Here is an 18547-nt window from a genome sequence, read left to right on the forward strand (position 1 = left end):
GCTGGTGTCACCCTCTCTTAATTTACAACATTGGTCGAATCTACCAATATGACTTGGTGCAATAATAATTCCCACTGTGTCACAAGGAAACTCGGGCGTCGAGTCGTCGAACTCTTTTCGTATATCAAAGGACTCCAACCTAACTCTGCCAACACAATAGCCGTTACGCTTTCTCCGTTCTGGTGGCAATTTGTAACAACTCCAAAGGATTTCCCCTTATCCTCTTTCAACTCCTTCATTAGATTTAGGAGATAGATTCCAGGACAGATAGGTACAAATACTCATTCTTTCCCCGAACAATCAGAAATCACAATAGTAAGAAACCGAAGTAACTTTAGAAATATTGAAAACACTGAATTTACTAGTCGGAGCAAAGTTAAACACTGCAAAGCTGTATACTTTCAGGTGCATGTGTATGTAAAATGTAGATTGAGTGTTTGCATGTGTGTGGGGTGTAAGTGTTCTTGCATGAATGAATGGCATGTTTTTTTTGTGGATATATGATTTTGTGGTTCTTGCATGCGGTTTTTTTTTCCTTTCTAAATTACGGGTGGTGTCCTAGCACCCCCCGCCACACGCCCTTGCGGCGGCTTGCGGGGTATTAAGTAGATGTAGATGTAGATTAGCGGTCACTCCCATGGATTCCAAATACCTGCCGTGGATTCCAAATGTGGACTAGCTAAGGCGAAGTAGCCGTTCTATCGAAAGCTAATTCCTTTAAGGCAAATGACCTACAATGATCTAGGCTAGGGATCGTTCAAATTTAAATGAAAGCCTTTAAATGAGTAGAGGGAACTCTACAGATTCAGGAATAATACATACCTACTACTTTAATCATGAAATCAACTTAAAATGCTTTGAGGGAAGAAGGAAAAAGGTGAAGCGGATATAATGGCTATTTTGATGATCGTGAAGAAATTCGAATGCGCGACGCTTCGGGACGAAAGGTCGTCGGGGTGGCATGGAGGGCGTTGCGTGAGAAACGCAGAGGCGTGGTGCTTGCGGTGGTTTTGTTTGTGGAGAAGACGGCGTAAGGAATAATTCATATGCATAGGGGTTCGTGGGAGGAGGCAAGTGTACTCTAGGCGTGTCGGGGAGGGCGTGTCGGGGAATGGTGGCGAGGGCGGCGGCATGAATAAAGGGACGAGCGTGGGCGTGGCAGTTGGAGGGGTCGAGACGGTAAAGGAGGGCGGGAAAGGGGAGGGATTTCGCAACCGTGCGTAGTCTCAGGACCTGGAGCCACGGCCACCCCGTGAGGCCGGTGAGTTATTCATTTCCCAGTATTCCCGACCGACGATATGAGAGAAATATCGATGTGAATACTACATATCGACGTGGTTGAAATCATCCATGATATGTCGAGAAATGTGGATACCGTGGGGATGTCGAGTGATTTCGATTTCGAATAATACCGTCCATATCCGATAGGAGCCGTCGTTAAAGTTACCTAGAGCCATATTTGGCTTTCTTAACCCATCCCCCTACCATTCCCTTCGCAAAGGATATGGAAATATGTGAACCCTCTCAAACAGAAAAAATACTCATTTAGGTTTGGCGGAGGTGTTTTTCGCTGAGGTTATAGCCGGCTTTGTACAACTTCATTTAGGTTTGTTGATATCAGAATACATACCGTGAAAGGAATTAAACTTTTATCAACTTTGATAACCGATTGATTAAAGCTTAAATAATTCTGAAGCGATAGTTCCATTAGTGGGCATTAAAGTAATGTGGTAATCAAGGATGATTAAAATTATTTCTTAATAGAAAACGGCTAAAATAATGCATTATTAAAACTTAACGTAAGATTCCACCCGAGTCCTCTCTCAGCCCCCATAAAAATGGCAATGAAATGCAAGCCTCCTTCCCCCATTAAGGCCAACGTACTCGTCATTGAAGGATAGCCACAAATAGACCATCTTTGTCATTTATGATCTCTGTCCAATAAAAAAAATTAATTCTATCGTGTTTTTCATCTTAAAGTCTGATGTAAATTTGAGGAGTTTTATTGAACCAGTTTTCCGTTAGTGGAAGCCTTTCCAAATTGAAACATATTCAATTTTCCAACATCTGCTTCTGGCGTTGAAAAATAGTTCCCAAAACGCAATTTTTTTTCTGATCAGGAGAAGGATAAAGGCAACAAAGGACTAGTCCGATATCGTAGGGAGGATCATTTTTTTGCATTGAATCTATCGAGATATTCACTAACAGCATTTGCAATGCGCTGCTATGCGTTGACGTGGTACAGATTCCAACCTGTCACTTAAAAATGTGGCCTTTTACGACTGATATCACCTTGGAGAATTTTCAGTACATTCCTGTAATATTTTTCAATCAGAGTTCTGCATCCTGGAACGACATGTTGTTACAGCATTCCCTAATCGAAATATCGCAAAATACAAGACTATGACATTCCAAGCAGAAACCGCAAACGTTTTGGAATTTTTGGGCCTTTGTGATGCCGGAGATATCCATGCAGAGTTCTGCAGTTTGCTCTCAGGATCAAAATGATGTAGCTAAGTTTCTTCTACGGTGATAAACTTCGAGAGAAACTTCTCATCTTCCTGTTACATCAACTTCAACCTCGAATCTACGAGCGTATAACATGTCATTCGGGCAAGAGCAGTCTCAGAACCCACTGTGAACAAACATCTATTGTGCGATTTCTCTGTGGCACGGAATGAAATTGTCAATATATATGATTGTTTTTCGAACTTCATTCGTCGATCTTCTATGTCAATGGCAGCAGTGATGTTAATGTTTACTTCCATACAAGTAGTGACGAGCTTCCTTCAGCTCACGTTCCTTTTTAATTGATTGTCTCTCCTCTTGAAACATTTTCATGCCTTCTTCTAAGCATGAAATAGGAAATAATAGAATCTCCATAGGCTTTCTGTGGTCGTCATCGTTGCCGTAGGCAAACTGTGCTGCAACAACAGTTGATGCAGTACTGAAATTAATTCAGTTAAACTTGAATCAAACACTAAGCTCACAATGTAGTATTAAATTACATATTTTACAGTAAATTCTGTAAATAGAAATCTTTACTCATTTTTTATTGGACTGTTTTCTTATATCGATTATATGCGAGTGTACAAGGGCTCCCAAAGTAGCAGGACTGAGTCAGAGCACCCCTTGTGCGTCCACACACCGCTGCCAGCGGATTTTCCACGCTTCGTACGCCTTCTGGAAGGCGGCGCCCGGAATGATCTGCTGAGCTCCCTCGTCACGACCTGTTGTAAAGCTTAATCGAGCCGTAGTGACATTCTTTCAGCACAGATTTAAGGCGGGGAAGAGGAAAAAGCCTGGTCGTATATTGTCTTAAAAATTCAGAAGCTCACTTACATTGTCGAGAAGTTCTTGGCAGATCCGCGTGCGAGTTTCCTTTTGCTCGTCCGAGAGCACTCGCGGCACCAGCTTCGCACACACCTTTCTCTTTCCGATTTTTTCTATCAAAAGTCAATGCACATCACTTTTAGAAATGCCAAGTTCATCATAAACCATACGAACACTTAATCTGCGATCCCTGTCTAACAAATCCTTCACTCTTACAAGATTTTTGTCAAATTTTGAGGTCGAAGGGCATCCTCAACTTTCAGCATCTTTACCATACTCTCTACCCTCCAGAAATATCTTGTACCACTCAAAAACACCCGATGTACTATGGTTTATCACCATAATCTGCATTGAGCATGCCATGAGTCTCCATCCCGGTTTTATCCAGTTTCACGCAAATTCTGATGGCGTAGCGTTGTTACAATAACTGGTTCATGACGGAGAGCAACGAGACCACGTTATAGAGGTTTCGCAAACGAACGATCCGTACTCCGCAAAGGCTGGGAGCCAACTGCCATCAACCTCCATCCTTTCCTGAGACAACACTCCCTCGAGCTCAACCAGAGAAACCGCCGCCCGTCCGTCCATCCGTGAAAAAATAAGTCATACTATTTTGGGACAGACTTTCTGTACACAACGGGACAATAGCATCTCTACTGCCCTCTTCTCTATAAATGTGAAGGATATCACCCCAATTGTCCACAAACGTAGTCTATATCACCAATAAATTCATATCAACAATATCGTCTACATCGCCTAATCATTTAAATCGTCATATCGATTATAATTATCATACTCGTAGGATGCAGCGGTAACTCTAACTGATTCCCATAGACCTGGTCGATATAAACAAAAAATCGAAATGTTATCGAATTATCGGCATACGCATCTCAGGTCTATCGCCACCATGGGAAACACGCAGCCAGCAGATGAGTTTAATACCTTCAATGAGGGTTGCGAACCGTCGATGGTGGCGAGAGGAAAAGTAAGCCCTCTCAAGTCTGTCGGACGTGCTAATGATTAAGCATAGGAGAGATTTCTGTCACGCGGATACTTTATTCTGAGAGCCAATTCGCATAAAATCTGCCTGTTTATGACTGGGTACCCTCGCCGTTGGGGGTTGATGGAAGCAATGGCGAGGTAGGATTTAGGGCGGTGACCGGACAATGTGAACTTCGCGGCGGGGTATTGAGGGCTTCGTGTTATGATACCATGGATGCATGCGGCAAAAAGACGACCTTTCATCCAGTGTATCCAGTTTTCTCCGATTTTCAACAGAGGGGAAAGGGATGGGCAGAGATTCTTTTGTTTCCAAAAGATTCGGGATGGTGCACGTCACCGTCCGCGTTGAGAGGCCTTATTTTTTAGCGCATTTAATTTTTCGCTGCCATCTTTCTTTTTGTCTTTGCCAAGTTCATTAGCATAATTACCTAATGAACGAAATGAAAGATTTATATTAAAGAATAAGTAAAGCTTATTCCTTAAGATGCTACGGAAGTGGTTAAACTAGATGAAGAATTTTTAAATTTCCATGACATAGGAAGTGTGTCTATTAAATGTTCCAATCGTTATAAATAGAACTACGCAAAGTCGTATCATACAGTATCACTCATATTTAACTGGCTTTTTGTGTTAGTGTGTATATTAATGTCAATGTCACACACACACACACACACACACATACATATATATATATATATATAAAATATCTTCGAAATGGAACGCTCTTCGGCGACACACAAATATATAAAAAACACAGATGTAGATTTTTAGAATATAGAGACACAAAGAAAGGACACTCACAATTTGTTATTTTACGTTTCGACAGCACGGCTGTCGTCTTCAGAATGGCGTTCTCGGGAAGAGCGGAGAGGATGTGCGGGGGAGAGGTGGGGGAAGGAGAGGTAAAGGGACCAATAGGAAATGAACAAGGGGGTGGGGGGGATATGTAGGCAGCCAATTGATGCATTCAGTGGGCTTGGTTCAGCCCGGGCGGTTTGAATGATTGGGCCACCCAGATATGCGCCATCTCGCGGGTTCTCACTTCTATTATACTCGCAGATTTGGGAAGGATTTCAATAACCGAAACAGAGAAGCAGTCGTCAAAAGATTGGTTGTGGGAAGCGGTGTGAGTAGGGATGGGGTAATTAAGAAAGGTGGGAGATTTGGTGGAATATCGGTGGTTATTCATGCGGAGGGAAAGTGCGGTCGTGCATTCGCCCACGTAGAAGGCAGGGCAGAAGTTACAGGAGAGGCGATATATAATATTTTTTGAGGTACAGGTAGCGAGTGGTTGGGAGTTGGTACTGAGTGAGGGGGAGGGTCTTAAAAGGTGACAGCATTTGCAGCGTGGGCGGTTGCATGGTGCGGATAGGGGCGGGGGAGAGACGGGGGTGCTTGAAGTTGGATTTGTGGACTTAAAGATGTCTCGCAGGTTCGACGGGCGTTTAAATGAAACAGAGGGACAGTGTGGGAACAAAAGTGATGTGGACTGAGTGTTATTGATAATTGGGAAGAGGTCACGGATTAGATGTTTAATTTTGTGTGTTCCGGGGAAGAAAGTGGTGATAAGATTATATATATATATATATATATATATATATATATATATATATATATATATATATATATATATATATATATATATATATGTGTGTGTGTGTGTGTGTGTGTGTGTGTGTGTGTGTGCGTGCGTGCGTGTGTGCGTGCGTGTGTGTGTTTGTCTAGAAATGTTACATTCCTTCTCACATTAAATACTAGTTGTTTTGATTTGCAAACTTTACTAATGCTCAGTTCTGTAATCCTTTAATTTATTCGACATGGGTGGCTTTCTGTCCCATCTTTATCGCGGACCAGCCCATTTTGTTTTGAAACGTTTGGGTAACATATTCATTGCGCAGCTGAGCGCTATGGCATTGGTAGGGGAGTCCGAGGATATACGGAGATCTGTTGTGGGCATCCATCTGTTAATGGGTGCGGAGTGGCTGAAAACACGCTCCCATGCATCGGAACGGATTGGAGGTTATACACATGGGGAAATGAAACTGCACTAACCAAGCCTAGGGACTTGAGTGTGTTTGACGGGTTTCAAAGGAGATAGATAGGAGATTATTCTATTCTCGATTTGGATCATATAAATGTAAACATTCAGCGGGATCCAGTAACCGAATCTCACTTCCGCTATAAGTTCCGACTGCGTTCCGCTTCGCCATCGCTATATTTCAAGGTGACGTAAATGAGACTCTTTATTGCTTTGAATCGGCTTGAAAAGAGTTGAAAGACCAAGCATTGGGGTCGCTCATGAAGAATTAATTAGTGAAAGGCACCGGTTACGTGTAGGGGGATTGGGGGGGGGGAGCGAAGGCGAACCACTCGAGCAGGCGTGTTTTTGTGAGTGCATCGCATTAAATCCAAGGGATTGAAGGAAATAAAAACTCTCATACTTACTCTCCGGAATGAATTTGAGAGACGGGAAACGTTTGATAGTCACACGAAGCACTCTAAAGTCACGTTCTACAAGAGGGGTTTAGGAGTTTGGAGCGAACCGGTCGACATTTTTGGAGCTCCTCATGATTTGCTGTGGGGAATGCCAAGCGGTCATGAATACCGGAAATCTATTGGGGATAAAGATTAGTTATAAAAATGGAAGGAATGTTTCTAGGTCAGGTGGCGGTCCTCGTGTGAGCATCGGCTCTTGGTCCTCTTACGGACCGAAATCTCGAGTTGGAACGGTGCGGACAGCACACCATTTTTCACCGAATCTTTTTCGCCGCAGATTTTCCTCCGCACCTTATGTCTTTCTCCCGGAGCAACTCCATTCCCTTCGGAAGCTCACATTTCAACCGATAGCGATTTGAAAGGAATACAAGGAACGCAACGGAGGAGAATGGAAAAGGACGGAGAAATACTCAGGGAACGGCACAAAGGGATTTTCATTTGGTTTTACCCTTCCCCCCCTTTCTTTTGACGGATCCATCTTCCCTCCCGAAGGTTAGCTCTTTTTCCTTTCGACTTCTCTACCATTTCTCAGCCCTCCACCGAAAGGAGCGAGAAGAAGAAGAAATAATGAGATGGGAAACGTGATGGGAAAGGATAAGAAAAAATGTGCAAAAGAGGTAAAGATAGGAGATATCGAAAAGGAATACAAAGAATAGGAAGGGCAGGAGTGGTTCAGAATCTCACATTAAATAAGGAATGAGCGAAATAATCAGGTTCTGCGATATCATTTTTGATGATTTTCATTTGAATTGGCAGCACATTTCACTGTCAGTTCCCCCTAAAGTGTTCACTAATGTTATAAACTTCCTGGTTGCTATAAAAAAATAATAATCTCGTTCCTATGGGGATCCAAGAGCGTTATCAACGAAGCTTCGAGCATAGATTCTTTCTCTACCGAGGACAAATATTTGCTGAATCTCGTTTCCTGTGTTTTCGATTTCAAAAGACGTAGTGGCCTTTTGTTGCTATGCCAGCAAAGATCAAAGACTCATTCACTCTCCGTTCTAAGAATTTGGTCGATGCTTCAGTATTATATATTATGATAACAGCATAAGATGCGATAAAAAGTTACATTGGAACAATTCAAAAGTTTTGAAATCGGAAAACTAGAGATTTGTGTATTATTTACAGAATTTTTGAAGAATGTATAGTTATTTTTCTCATACTTGCGGTTTCATGGTCGAGCGAAAAGATTTTAGAAAATTAATTTCGCACTTACAATTTGATACTACACCTTTAAAAACGATTTTTCATCATGTTGTAATCTCAAGGAATAACGTGCATTGAAGTGATCATAAAGTAATGGTTGGTCTACATTTAAGGAAATTTCCACATTTCAATGGTTACCTGGCTGTATTCCCATTCTCGGTTGTCGCAGTCTTCTTCTTTCATGTCTCGATTCTCTTCGCTTAGCCTATTTCTGCGGCTCTTTTTTTCTTTCTCCCGTCTTACGTTCTTTCAAATTCCAAGAAACTGCGGGAGATACCGCAACATTAACTTTTGACGGAATCATCTGCTATTACGCACTATCAATGCAACCATTTCAGACCGTAAAAATCATTCGCCTTGATCGGGATGCGAACCCGGATCATCAAAATTTGAAAGTTGAAGAGGACGCCCCAATAGCTAAAGCACTTGGCCGTACATCGTGGAATCCGGGTTCGAATCTCGGTGAAGGTGAATGATTTTACACTCTGAAATTGTTGTATTGAAAGACCTTTCTCTCCTTTAAGTGGTCACCATTCTAAAATAGTTCTTCGTCATTTTCCATGGTTCAATCTTCGAATTTTGTCTTAATATTTGAGAACTCGTCTCTGAATTCTTTGTGCCACTGATTCTTTCACGTCTATTTCTCCACCTTGTCTGGAATCTTCTTGTTTGTCCTCTCCCTATTTCCTCCATGTCTGGAGCATGTGTTTTACTTTTCAAGCGCTCACTCAAAGCTCAGACGAAGTTAAAAAATGTATGTATAAATCAGATCATCAGTCAAAATAAAAATAAGAGATAAGTTGAAGTGGATTAAAAGTATCCCGATTGATTATTTATTCCACGAAATGATATCGCCGGCACAAAGATCATTGCCAGAGAGATAGATACAATACCAAGAAAGATTGATTGGGGAGGGGAGAGGAGCATTCAAAACAATTTCAACTCAGGGATCATTGGTAAAAGATCAGAGAAACGGGTTTCCCCATATGCAATGTCTTTGGAGAATATTCAGGAGTCAACTGACTCACCTTCCGGAAAACAATATTAATACAAGGAGAAGAAGTTTGCGGCAGAGGAGAAGAGTCGGAAATGGAGTCTCCAAAATGAACTTGTCTCTCAAGATTCCATATTTCTAGCACCTAGGAAAACTTATATTCTGCGTTTTATTTTTTGAAAGGACAAGATTTTTACACAGTTTAGAATGAAAATTAACCTGATACTTTTTTAGATTCATTTAATGATGAATAAAGAAATTTTTCAAGCATAGTAATCATTTTATATTTTAAACATAATTTCCATGAATTATGCGTAGCCTCTATGAATTAATGTCAACCAAACCATATTTCACCTATATCCTTGCAAACATTATGTCAAAAATTACCTTGTAGTTCCTCTAGATCTGACCAAATGGATGAAGTCGAGATTTTTACATTGAATTATTTCCTGTTTTGGGAAAGGAGCCGAAGTTTCCTAGTTAACTGCGGAGTTTTTATTTTCTTGTGGTCTACTGTGTTATCTTCGGTCGGCTTAAATATGGGGAAACGAAATTTTGTGATTTCGGCTGCAGAATTACTTTGTGTAATCAGTCAGTGTTGTGGTATTTCAAAGTTGGATATGACCACCATTAGAGCCATTTGAGGTACAAAAGTAAGGAATTAAAAAGTGAGGAGGAGGGTTCCATGTAAAGTGGAAGAAGGAAACAACTATTTTCGACAAAAATAAAACTTCATGGATGTAAAGAACGGTAGATGGAGGCAGATAATTAAAGGGAACAAAGCGACGACTACTCGTGGAGGTTTAAACGGCATGAGTGAAAAAGGGATAAGGGTGACCGAGAAAGGGAAAGAAGGGTGAAGCGGGGAGGGAGGGAAATAGGGAAGAGAGATAACTGCGAGACAGGAAGGGAAGAGGGGGACGGAGGTCTATAAGGGCCTGTCCCCCGGAAAGAAGACAGGATAAGGCGCGGAAAATATTTCGTGTGCGTTGCAGAAAAACCAATAAGAATCACCAAACATGCCAGTGGTCCAGAACTAAAGAGGGTTACGACCCCAAATTCGGTCGCTTGGCCTTATCAGACGGGTTGCCAAACAGTCCTCCAGCAACCCTTTCCAGATGATCTTGTTTCCTTGAAAGAGTAACTGCGAGTCCCAAAACTGAACGTAAGAGCCTATTTTTACAATCCAAGGTTGGCTTAACTTCCACAAAAGCCATGTTAGTTCGATCGTGATCGAAAAAATCTCTCTACACCAGTATGCTATCTATAGCACTAGAACACTTCTCTAACACTTTTGGATCATGTCTTATTATGTTTTTTATCATTTCATTATTTTTTATTTCCAAGAAATTGTGGGTGATTCCGGGACAGTAACCTTAAACGGTGTCATCCGCCACATGTGCATAGCAATACGACATTCCCGGTCAAGGCGAACGATTTTTACTCTGAAATTTTTATTTCGTTTAGAATATTATTATTCATTTTATACCATTTTGGTACAAACTGATGATTGTTTTTAAGCTATTTGAATATAATGCTCAAATATTCCGTTTTTCTAATTGCTAGTAGAAATTTTTCGCCAAGTGACAACTCGTACATCCAAGGAAAAAATTATTCAATTGTATACAGGGTCGCACCCAAAAGTGGCAGGACTGATTTGTTTACAAGAATTTTATTGATGATATACTTACATCGACTTAATAATCTTCAAAGTGTACTCCTTGAACTGCTACACACTTAGTATAACGTTGCTCCTATTCCCCGTACGCCCGCTGGAAATTTTCTTTGGGGATGCCGTTGATGACCCTCGTCGAAGCCTCTTGAACGGCCTTTATCGAGTCAAAACGTCGTCCCTTGAGCTGTCTTTTCATCAGGGGGAAGAAGAAGAAGTCCGGTGGTGCCAGATCGGGAGAATAGGGCGGGTGCAGCAACGTGGTAACGCCGTATTTGGCCAGGAGCTGTCGGTCGACACTCAGAATTTTCGGCACCATCTTGGCGCACACCTTGCGCATTGCCAAATCCTGTGAAATAATGCGTTGGACGTTGGATGCAGACAGACCCAACTGGTCTGCAATTTCTTCACTGGTTAAGCGTCGGTCTGTGTTCAGCAGTGTCCTCACTCTGTCCACATTCGTGTCGGTTCTTGCCGTCGACGGCCGTCCGGAGCGATGGTCGTCTTCAACGAGCTCCCTACCCTCTTTAAACAACTTGTGCCACTCAAATACTGTGGAACGGCTTAAGGCAGTGTCCCCATAAGCCTGCTTGATTATATCGAGGGTCTCAGTTGCCGTCTTCCCGAGTTTCGCACAAAACTTCACGGAATAACGTTGCTCTAAATTCAGATTCATTTGGTTTTTCGACGCGGACAAAAAACTTACTTCACTAAAAACGGTGTCCTCACTCAACGACAACCCGCAGGCGACTGAGGTTGGTTTCGGTCTGTTGCTAAGAGCCCCCTCCACTTTACCCTGCCAAGCAGACCCCCCTCCACCGCTCCGTTCGCGCCAGAGAAAATCAGTCCTACCACTTTTGGGTGCCACCATGTATAAGCAATCAGGAGTTCAAGAAATTTAATGTTAATGACGGCGGCGTATGACATATTATAAGGAAAATTCCTAATATTATTTGTCACAAAACTCTTTATCAATTTTGTAAAATTGCTTATGTGCGCCATCGAAATCTCTGATTCTAGCGTACTTGCAAATGAGGATGCTAATGGAAATAGAAATTTAGTAAAATAGCTCGCGTGATGGAAAGGGGCGGGCCAAAAGTGAAACCGAAATGCGTTTTGAAATGGCAGCGAGGTATTGGTAAAAAGAAATGAAGAGACAGATTGCGAAGAGAGAGGGTTTTGTAAATGGAGGTGGGAGGGTGGGCCAAGGTGAGAAGTGCGACGGCATTCCCTTTGAGAATCAAAATATAAAGCTTCCATTCTCACAGGTGACGTTTATAAATGATCGCAGGAAATGAAAACTTCGCTTTGAAAAATGAGAGACATCTCACTTTCTCTCTCTCTCTCCCTCTCTTTCTGTCTATTTCCCATCTCAAGGGCCTAACAGATATTCAGGTGGCGCAATATTAATTGTTAATAGTTGGCAGCGAAGAGGTTTGTAGATAAATTACAAACAACTCTTGCAAAGTGCCTGATTTCTCGCAAAACGGAAGGCCCATTTTACAGGGATCGAAAGAGTATTTGCCCTAACTCAAGTGTAAAAGCTGTTTTATGTCAAACACCAATTAATCCCATTTGTATAGGGTCGTATATTTTAAAACAACTTAATGGGTCTAGTAAAAAACGTTTTTAATGAGCTACTCGACCGTCGTTTAAAGCAAACGTGTTGTAAATTTTGTATTGTTAATTGTAATGCCCACTTAAGTGCCTATCCATGGTCAATATTTCGCTTCTTTTGTTTCAAAAGAATGAAGATAAATAGGAAAGCATTTTACAAATCTTCTCCGTTATTTTCTGGAAGCTTTTATTTATTTTAAATAAGCTTGGAATCATTTTATAATATAGTTAAATGGCGACGAAAATATTCCTAAAAGGCTACAAATTACAATAAATATTTTTGGAAAATTTTGGTACAAAGGAATGTTAATATTAATTTGGAAAGGTTCTCAGAAAAGTTTATTTTATTTATTTCTTTATGTTAATAATGGTTACAAACTAATTAAAAAGAATTAGGCGTTTAGTTTTTTCATTTAAAATGGCGTTGAGTTAAAGAGGGGCATAGCAGTGCTTGGTAGAGTAATTAGTCTTCTCTAGTGAATTAATGGTACTTATTTCTCTCTTTTTCTCTTTGGTCCATGCCATCACCCCCATCAACTCATCAATAAAGACCACTCCGTGAAAGTCCATTTAAAAACGAAATGATTATTTCTCAATTCCCCTTAGATGCATATTCCGACATCGTACTTACTACTGTGTAATTACTGCGTAGGAGATAATGACGATAGTAAATAGTGACGATACTAAATAGTGATTGCATCAACACGAAGCGCAAGCGTTTTATTTATATTTCTCTGATTCTTGGAAATAAGTATGATATGAAAATGTCGAAAAGTTACGATATTATTTTTAAATTTGTGCATAACTAAATGCACTTAACTAATGTGTCACTGTGCAAAATCAGGAGAAAGAGAAACAACTGGAATTAGAAAATAAAAAAGCGTCATCAGAGATGAGGACCAAATGGGTCCTTAAGTGAATCAGGGAAAGTCGCTTGAATGCGCGGAAGAAGTTTTCCATGAAAATGGTAGGTTAGCACGCTTGGATTCTGAAAGGGGTTTCGATGCGTATGAGAATGACTCGTGTCGAGGAATAAGGAATCACAAGATGGAAAATAGCACTACAGAAAGAGGAAAGTGGTTGGAATATGTAATATTCCCGCGGGATTGGTAATGGCTTAAGAAAAGTTAAAATAGAACTGAAGTGCTCCTAGAATTTAATGGAAAAGAGTTTATCCATCACGAATCATCGGGAAATGAAATTATCCCCATCTTAAAATAGATAATGGCATCTAAATGCGACAGTTGGACCATGGAAAAAAATTATGTAGGATGCGTTCAAGTTCCGTAATTCCGTTCAATGTCCCTAATATCTTTTTTTATAAAACTACCTGCACCAGAAAGATGAAGCTTCTGCTTCTTATTAACCTTACCTCCCTGTACATTATATCCTTCTTTTAGAATGTCGAAGCTCTAATTTCATGACCACCGAGAACGCTTCTTGCAGAGTTCCTTTTGCCCCCTACAGAAACCGGCTGGTCCGTTGCCGATGCCTTCTGGGTTCGTTGTCAAACATGGCGTTTTGCCTCCTTTGAACCGTCTCGTGCGAATATTTTCTGCATCCATAACATCATAACTGAACGTATCTCACTCTATTAATGATTAATGTCAGTGGGTGTTGAATCAAGCAATGTTATATTGAAGAAATACGATAGGAATGTTGGACTGAATGAAGAGAGGAAAGAAGTACGTGGAATTGAAGAGGCACTTACTGTGGGCTTGGAGGTCAGGTTGCGTTTCGTGAGAGGCGTAAGGAAATTTTTGTTGTACAGTAGTATTGGCTGTGTCCATCCATAACCTACCTTACCCGGTTAATTGATATCAGTAATAATTTTAAGTCATGCAGGTGGAGAAAATCGATATCACACTATCAAATATTGAAAACGCCTCTAAGAAAAAAACCTTGTGCATTCAACGATGAAGCCACCGACGTCTTGGATTCATGAAGACTGCCTATCAAGAAAAAAATTGATTATAGAACGCACCTCGTAATATGTTGAGATATCACAGAAAACTATTCTAAGAATCTACAATATGTGTTCGAGAGAGTTAACGGTTTCTTGGATTTAGTATTTAGGAATGGAAGGGTGAAAGGCGGTGTGCCAGCAGGCCAAATTAATGACAGGTTTTGAAGTCTCGAGGCGGCATGGATGGAAAGCATGAGAAAGAAGCATGGTTATCCATAATACCCCGTGTAAACGAAGGTGATGCTAAAGAGACGCGTGGGAGTGATTTGAGTGGGGAATGAAGGCGGGCGGGAAGCTAATTAATTCAGATTTATGGGTGACCAGGCTTCGGAAGGGCAGGGGTACATTAAGAGGTGCCTGTCATTTCTTGCATGTATTTAAGAATTGAGGGAGAGTAAAATGAGGATATGTTATTGGTAAATATGTGTATGTATGTATGGATTTAGCTCAAGAAGGGCTCTACCTTGGCCTGCTAAGCCGATCTCCTCGTTGATTACAGTGTTTATGATATGGTGTGTTTAAATATATATATATATATATATATATATATATATATATATGTTTTGTTAGGGGTAATAAAATGTTTGTTTGGTAGTTGTGTCCATCCAAAAACCTACTTTAACCGGTAGATTACCTTAAAAAAAAAAATATATATATATATATATATATATATATATATATATATATATATATATATATATATATATATATATATATATATATACACACACACACACACGCGCGCGTATACTCGTATACATATATCCTCCCTACTCTGGAGTATGAATTTCTAACGCCGTCGGGCTTAGTGCTGCGTGAACTCTACCATCACATACCAAACCGACCTTCGGGTTGATTACTTTGTTTATGGTTATATATGTGCATATATCTGTATGTATATATATATATATATATATGTGTGAATAGCACAAAAAGGTTTTTAATTGCTTAACTACGATTTCTTTTGATGAATATTAGTAATTAGCTAAGCATTAGTCATTAATGCAATATAAAAATAATATTGCATGAGGTACCCTTCTGAAGTAAGAGAAAATTGAGTATCGAGCTCTCGTGATTTTTACATTAAAATAACTATCTTTTCTAATTAATTTGATAAGCATTGCTGAAGTAACTTAAATAAAGAGCTTTTTTCAGAGGCTATTGTCTTTTCGCATTGCCGACAACTGTCGAATTGCTTCCAACACTAATCGGTATCAGTAGACTGCCTGTCGGGATGGTGATCATGCCCGTACCGTTTAATGTATTACTTGCGAAATATGAAAATCGTATTCTTCAGTCCTCTACTGAACTTTGACGAGATCGATTTCTAGGTGCGAAATTAATTTGCTTTACGAATCTCGGAAAGGGTTGATTCTCTATTAAATCTTTTAATCCTCTTAAATTTCTCTCTTTTATCAAATCAATTCTCTACTCGTAGTTCATTACCGTGATTTTTAGCCGTGGTGCAAGTCATTCAATTGCCTCATTAAGTTTTAATAAATTTACGATAAAGTTTCTCGGAGGTAACTACATTACGGCCCCATTAAGGCAGATAATTAATAACACGAGTTACTTTTTGCGATGATCGCAAATCTTTGTCGGAGTGAAAAGATAAATTCATTAAACGGAGCAATTAATATCAAAACACCTTGCTGATAATTATTTGCTTTGCATGGTTTGTTGGGACATTCTATTTTCTCGATGTGTTACCAATAATTTTTATTTCTCCGTCGATGGCAAAAAGGTCATGATCAACCGATAGTTTGTTTATTTTCGGTATGGTTTCATTATCATTTTATAGGTTTCTAAAGTATTAATGATCAATAATTGTCTGAATATGCAATAGATATTTATGGTGTCACTATTATGTGTTTTTTACAAATGGTATCATTCAGAAATGCATTGTTTCTTTCACTAGCAGTGTATTGTAGTTTGACTCACTTAAAAAGAGCATGGAAAAAACTACTATTTTGATGTGTTAGTCACTAAATTCGTAACGATGCTTTCTATTGCTTATAAAAATTTAATTTGCTTTTTAGACGAGCTTTAATTATGTTCCAAATCCACATGCTCTCTCTCTCTCTCAATGGTTTCACGAACTCAGGGAAAAACACTGGTCACGAATGGCATTTATATTAAACTGTCTAATTCCAGTCACTGAAAGCGTAATGTTTGGGTGCGTAGCGGTAGCGTTCTACTTGCGAATTCTACTCTTTTTTTTACTATATCCAGAGCCATCATTTTGAATGCTTAAAGTGAGAGCCATAAACGTGGAAAGCATGCCACGCGATCATTCCCTTTATTTGATAGCGCCAGCGATATCGATGCAACTACTCCGCTCACTAGCCCTCGAGCTTCTTGACGAGATATCGACCCAGCATTTTGCGGACCCGCGGTCTTTAAAATAAAGGAATGGCGGAAGGTGAAGTGCGATAAAAGTGTGAATTCCCTGCTCAGTTCATCGGGACATGTCGATTTTTCGATGAACAAATAGTAGGTAGATTAGCCAAGTGGAACTTTCATCTCCGGCTCTGGAGTGGAAAGGATGAGGAACACAATCAAGAGTCGAAAACTTTATTTTTTTTATCGATCGCGGAAAACGTTTGCCCCTGTTTAATGGCTCTCTTCCTACCCCCCCCCCCCCCTCCCCCACGCTCTCCCGACTTCCCACTTCGGCAAATAAGCAAAACACCTCTTAATTTTCTTTTCAAACCACTTTTGGCCAATGTTATGAAATGGAATCGTCATATTAATTTATTTCGATTTATGGCATGTTGTTCGATCAAATATTTTGGCAAAATAGTTCGAACCGTGTATCCCTCTTGTCTTATGATATATGTGTACCCATGTAAAAAGTTACAGTTCATGTGAGTTCGACTATACTTGAGCTCCAAAAATGTTCCTAGGTCAAAATTAAAATATTTTTACGCTGGAAACTGGCCAACATCATCAACTTACCCACATGTCCTGAGGTCATGAAAGTACACAAAGGGAGAGAGTAAGAATCTAAATTGGTAATTAGTGTATACACGTTGCGTACCAGTTCTGTTGGGACTATGAAATTCAAAAGACATGGATTTTGTTTAATAAAAAATCACTGTGTTTATTCAAAATAGTCTCCGCCTGAATCAAGGCAGTATTAAAATCGATTTTAAAGTGTTTTGAAGCCGTCGCGTGCAGTCATTTTTGGAGTTGCATTTAGTGCTGCAGTGCAACCGTCGTAACGGTGTTCATATAATGCAAACTTCAATTTGAGGAACAACCAGAAGTCTAATGGGGTTAAATCCGGTGAATGCGGCGAGTGATCGCTATTCGGGTCGAATTCGACGAATTATCGGCCAAAAACGATGGAGGACGCCGAGAAAAGAATCAAAAGTAACATTTAGTGCCCTTCTGGTGCAAATTCCTTGGGTATAATTCCTTTGTAATCGAAGAAACGCGGTCATATTGTCTTCACACGATTCTTCTGCATTCGCGCTTTCTTTGGTTTTTGCTCCTCTGGGTTCCCCCACGATGCAGTCACTCTGCTCCTTTGTAAAGACGCTCACACATCGAAACACCGTGTCTCGTCGCCAGTTACAATCGATTTCGAGTATCTTTTTGGGCTGCCTTCAACAGATCTTTGGAATGTTCGGCACTGTTAAACTTGATGTAGCCTTGCTGCTCCACTGCCATTTTCCGTCAAGTGTCAGTCACCTACTGCTACCTGCGAAGCCAAAACGCATGCTACAGCAATGCTAGCTCTTCAAATTACAGCACAGCTATTGCTGAAACTTCAAGGATCGTGAATGCAGTGATTTTTTAACATAGTATTTGTCCTATATGGTTTACTTAATCAGTGATCATGATTTTTCAGAAATGCGATCTTGAGACCGTTGACTTCATATGTTTGCCCTTCATAATGCTAAATCGATGGAGATTTTGGTGTTCTCTTGTGGACCATTGACCAAATGAAATGAGAAGTAGCGATTTTTATCGGCACCTCTGCTTCGTAAATAACGGCGATTAAATGATTTAGCAGTCCGAAATTTCGGGTTAGGGTAGGTTTTTTTATTTACCCTAGCACTATACATTACTGTACTCTAAACACGTACCTACACCTAAAACAACACAAGGGGGAAACACTTACACGGAATTTGGTAGGCCCTGGGGAAAACGGTTAGGAACATGCAAGTAACATTCCCCCTACTCAGTTAATAGCTGGCGTCCTCCCTTGAGCCGGGAAGTTAGGTGTCGTGTAAATGAAGTTGTAAATATA

At 40.3% G+C, this 18547-nt stretch overlaps 1 protein-coding gene across 1 annotated transcript in view; it reads left to right on the forward strand.

Moving 5' to 3' along the window:
* Nucleotides 1–18547, forward strand: part of LOC139688367 (uncharacterized) — a 900666-nt gene that overhangs the window by 738265 nt on the left and 143854 nt on the right. The window lies entirely within an intron of this gene.

This window comes from Hetaerina americana, unplaced genomic scaffold, assembly GCF_022747635.1.
Source record: "Hetaerina americana unplaced genomic scaffold, ioHetAmer1.1.p SCAF_2, whole genome shotgun sequence".
Lineage (NCBI taxonomy): Eukaryota > Metazoa > Arthropoda > Insecta > Odonata > Calopterygidae > Hetaerina > Hetaerina americana.